This window comes from Callithrix jacchus, chromosome 6 (assembly GCF_049354715.1).
Source record: "Callithrix jacchus isolate 240 chromosome 6, calJac240_pri, whole genome shotgun sequence".
NCBI lineage: Eukaryota > Metazoa > Chordata > Mammalia > Primates > Cebidae > Callithrix > Callithrix jacchus.
In genome coordinates, this window is record NC_133507.1 from 158739861 (window position 1) to 158745332 (window position 5472).

The window sequence follows — 5472 nt, forward strand, 5'->3', positions numbered from 1 at the left end:
ATGCCCCCTGCAAGTGTTCATATGAGGCACCTCCACCAAACACCCTCTTCTTCTGCTCTCCACTTTCCCAACATTTATTTGAAACTTTTTTGAGGAGGGGAGTTGGTTTCTTTGTCTTTGTTTTTGTTTTGAGACCGGACCTTGCTCTGTCTTCCAGGCTGAGTGCAGAGGCATTAGCATAGCTCACTGCAGCCTCAAACTACTGGGTTCAAACAACCCTTCTGCTGCATCTGGAACCACAGGCATGTACCACCACACCCGGCTGATTTTTGTATTTTTTTGTTGATTCAGGGCCTCACCATGTTGCCCATGCTCATCTCGAACTCCAGGGCTCAAGCGATCCACCCACCTCTGCCTCCCAAAGTGCTGGGCTTACAGGTGTGAATCCCTGCATCCGGTCCACTCATTGTTTGAAGGATCCTCTCCATTCTCTTTATTTTTAGTAGGGTTATAACTCAGAAACTTCTCAACTGCATTTAATGGAGCCGCAGACAGGTGAGCTACAGCTACTGAGCCATCTGTCATCTCGACTTGAGGTCTTTACCACCACGCCCTAGAGCTTGAGTGTGGCTATCTTAAGTCCTCTCGGATCATGTTTTGGAAATCAACAAGCCAAATTGTTTATGTGTCTAAGACTGTGCAATGGTGAAGTTCACAAATTGTTATCCTTTTTCCTGACCCTGCCCTTGGCTCCTCCTGAGATCTAGCCCCTGGGACACTGTTATCCTCAAAGTCAGTTGTCCTCCTGCCTCTGAAACAGGACTGAGAGCCTCCTCATGCACCCCATACCACACACAGTCCCATCCAAGGAAACAGTCCAGCTGCCTGAACATTATTGGAAGCAGCAGGAATGTCCATGCCTGTGTCTCTCAGAACTGCCCAGAGGAGAACACTCCTAACTCCCAGACCTTCCTGAGCCTCCTGCCTATCCTGCCTCCCTCCCAGCAGCTCTCCTGCCCCACCCCCTCCACAGGCCCCTAGGGCTCCTGTGCCCATCACTTCCTCCTTCCTCTGCACCACCCCTCACCACCTCGGGGCTACCTCCTGGGTCACCCGCACTCCACAGGAACCATCAGCCATTAATCGACAAAGCACAGACACCAAACCCAAACAGGAGGTACCATCCCTTTGCTCTCAGAAAAGCAGCTTGGCTGGGGCACCTGGGGACTGCAGAGATGGCAGTGCTATTCCAGGTCTCCAGCCAGAGGCAGCTGGTGTGGTCAACAGTGACCACAGTGTCCAGAGGAAAGGGCTACACTGGTGAAGAATGGGACAGTGTCCAGTGGGGGCCTTAATGCCCACCTGGAGAACAGATCAAAGGAGCCAGAGGACAGCTGGACACTTGGCTCAGTCTCCAGCCCACACATCCCAACATATGCAGCAGCCTTGGGGAATCTGGGGCACCTGGAAGAGAAGAGTTGGGAGAAAACGGAGCTAGTGGAGTGGAAAGAAAATCACTGCAATGGGGACTCACCACAGCATGGGGAAACACAGGTATATTTTACAACTATTAACGTGGCTGCTTACCAGATGTCCTTAGGTTGTTGTCTGGGGGTACATTTGTCTACCCCAGCACTCCACTAGAACACTGAAGGCAGAGAAAAAACCAAGGCTTCCGTAGCTTCTGAATTAATTGTTTAATAAGCATTTATTAAGTACCTACTAAATATTCAGCACTGGGTCAGGCAGAGAAAATAATTCCTTTGTGTCTGTGAAGACACAAAGACAGAGAAAGTAATTCCCTTCCTGAGGGTCCTGTGGTCCCTTGGGGAAAAGAAAGACTCACACATAAAAAGTTAGATGCTTTCGACCCTGGGCACTTAAACTGTTGCATCTGATGCTTTCTTGAATCCCAGAAATTTGCATGTAATCGTATAGCATATAATTCACTGTATCACATGAAACGTAACTGAAGCAATCATCTGAGTGGCAACTTCAGGTGATAATGAATGCATCAAGATTAAAGTGACTCATAAAGCAATTTTGTCTCAGAAAACCTGCCATTTTTTTAAACTCTCCTTGCTTTCACGTCTTTCCACACGCCAGCACCAGCAATGGGGGTTTTGCTTTTCTGCAGAGAAACAAAATCTATGCTATGGTGTGGGAGTGGCTGCGTACCCCCTGGGCAGGCTGGGTGGGGAGGACCTCTCAGCCCAGGAGGCACAGGCTCTGGCACTGGGCAGAGTCCCTGGGTCACTTGGTGCTGAGCTCAGGCGCAGCAGCCCCGGGGCAGGGGCACTGGCATAAGTGCAAGTGGCTGCAAAGAACACAGCCCCAGAGTCACTCACCAACAATCAGTGCAGATGCTTCATCTGGGCCCTCCCAGATGAAGCTGTGGCAGCCCTGACTCGGGTGCTCCATGAAGGAAAGAGCTCCTGAGGGGTGGGTGGGCTTACAAAATCCCCTCAACCTGGGTAGGCCCAAGAGCACGATGGCAGGTAGGTGTGGCTCGGTGACAACTGGCTGGCACTCTCCCTGGACTTGGGTTCCGGGCCCTACCAGCTGCAGCAGCTCCCTCTGGCCCCACCTTGCCAGGCAACTCTCTGGGTACCGGGCTTCCTGCAGAACGTGGCCTTGCCTGACCCCTTCCGCATGGCCTGGGGCATCACCACCTCTACCCAGGTAGGGCTCATGGGAAGCCCTAACATGGCAAAGGCTTGGAAGGCAGGGAGCATGGCATCTTCCTGGGGTAACCTAGCACAGGGAAAGTGACAGAGCAGGACAGACAGAGCCTGTTTGGCCCCAGCGCCAACTTGAGTCATGCCCTTCCCAGGGCTTCAGTGAATGCTGACCAATGACCGCCATGTGGGTCACGTTTTTTGAGAAGAAACCTGCATTTTTTCCACATATTGAACAACCCCCAGTCCAGCGGACCGGGTCGGAGGAGCCTCAGACTCCAGCACAGTTCCAAGAATGGCAGTCCTCCAGCCACAGCCTCCTGTCAGAGGAGGAGCGGGCCTGGTGTGATGCCTATGCCTTTGTTAGGCTTTCTAAATAAAAATACTTCTTAATCAGAGAGGCAGGACAAACAGATTTAATATCGAGTCAAGCAACCATCTTTTTTGCTAACAACGTAGAATTCAGATTTTGTAGCTGAAAGTCTAACATCATTACACATAAATTGCCAAAGACATCAAGGAGTGCCCAACCTTAGATATCAAGTTGCTAACACTTTACAGTGTTGTACAAACGGAGCCCTTATCTCAGGCTGCTGTAACAAAATATCATAAATTGGAAGGCCCATAAACAACAGACGTTGTGTAGCCCAGGTCTTGGTGCTGGAAATCCAAGATCAAGGCACCAGCAGACCTGGGGTGTGGTGAGGACCCATGTTCCGGCTAATAGATGTCGCCTCCCAGCTGTGCCCCAACAGGGTGCAAGGGATGAATGAGCTCCCATTTCATGAGTGCACTCATCGCATTCGTGTGGGTCTGCCCTCATGACCTAATCCCTTTCCCAAAGACCCCACCTCCTTATACCATTGCCTTGGGAGTTACAATTTCAACACAAGAATTTGGAGATACGCAAACATTCTGACCATAGCAGCCCTCTTTGCTCTAGAGCAAAGTATAAAGATAAACATTTGGAACAGATTCATTAGGAAAACCCGAAACCATTGTCATCAGAAACAGCCCCTGAGAAGGCTCACGATGAAGACAGCATTACATTGTGCATTTCATGAAGAGACTTCATCTTTTCAACTAAGAAAATAAATCAGACACATTTGCTAGTAACGATGACAAAGTTTGAAGACCTTTCCACGACCCTTCAGTGCATTCATTATTCCAGAGGGGAGACGGCGCCTTTGAAGGGAAAACGAAAGGACCAGGTTACCCATCAGTGAGAACAAGAGCCCCCCGGGCTGGTGGCTGCTTTCATCTTCAGCCTTTGGCAGAGCAGAGTGCAGCAGTGGCTGGGGCTCCCCTGGACTTTGGGATACTCCACGGCCTCTCTGCTCCCTCCTCACTCTTGCCCCTCTTGCCCCTCTTGCCTCAGGTGGGTTTCACGGACCTCCCAGATTCTTCCCGGAGACACTGCTTCCCGGGCTTATCTGGCAGCTCGACGTGTGTACACCACCTTTCTCACCAAGAATAAGCGTCTTTCAAAGAAGGAGAAATGGCAGCAGCCTGGGTAGTTTGAGGATGAGGTGCGAGGAGCCGGCTCTTGTAATAAATGCCCCAGTGAAAAGCAGCCCACCAAACCCATCAGGCTGCTTTCCCATGCTCACCCGCAGCCACCCCTTCCACAGTGTTCGCTCCACCACCTGTTCCCACGTTTTTCAACAAAGCAGTCAAGAGATTGGCCTTGGAATCCAACGACTCGCTGGGAAGTAATGCCCAATCCGAGCCTCGTCTGGAGGTTCCAAAGGTGTTTTCTCGAATCCACGCAGCTTTCTTTTAGTCGAGACTCACTTTGGAACTAGAAGTGCTGGGATGTTCATTGTTTGCCGGTTCATTCCACGAGTCCTGAGCTGTTCTCAGCCCTGAGGATGCAGCCTGAGACAATGTAGGTCAAGACCCCTGCCCTTCTGAAGTGACAAGAACTGGACACCAAGCCCTGGACCTCTCCTGCACTCTCACAGGCACGGCAGAGGTGGATCCCCCAGTCCTCCCCTGCATCCTGGCTCCAGAAGACATTCAAACTCCCTGCCCCCGAGGGGCCCACCCCTTCCCTGAGGACAGCCAGGGAACTTGTCCTATTACGTGGAACTTCTGAGCACCGCTATCCCCAATGCCATTTGCCTGGGCAGGGAATGAAGTTGAGTGAGGGCCTCAAGGCTGGGCAGGACACAGGGGACAGGACCCAGGGGGCAGCAAGCTGGGCTTGTGGCGCAATATCCATCACCAAAGTCGGGGGCACCTCAAGCTGCTCCTTGCCTGACCATGTCCCAGTAGTTCGGGGAGCCGGAGATGTAAGGCAGTGACCTTCAGGTGACCTTCCTCAAGGAGGGGACTGAGACAAGGAGCTTAAGACCCACATCTAATCCCAAGTATTTCCGAGACAGGGTGCAGACATGGGTCTCTCTGGGCCAGCAGAGGGGCCACTTCAGTAAAGTATTTCCAGGCCTGCCCAGGCAAGGGCTTGAGAAAAAGGGAAGGGGAGCTGAGCTGAGGGGCTCAGGACCCCCATCACAGCTTCGTCCATTGCCAGCAAACCCTGACTCTCCGAGACGTTAGAATTCATGTGGGGAGGGAGGGCAGAAGCCCAGCCTCTGGGGCCACGGTGACTCCAGTCCATCTCTCTACAAAGGCCTGGGTCCAGGCAGCCCCTCTCCCACATCTGAAAGGTTCTGAGTACAAGCACACCCACCAGTCCTTAATATTTCCTGATCTGAGCAGGGTTTTAACCAAGCTAGAAGAGAACACTCAGAAAAGAAGTAAAATAAAACTCCCCTTTCAGAATGCCCAGATGGAGAGATTTATCTTCATTCAAAAAAAAAAAAAAAGTGGAAAAACATATGTCTGTGGCCCA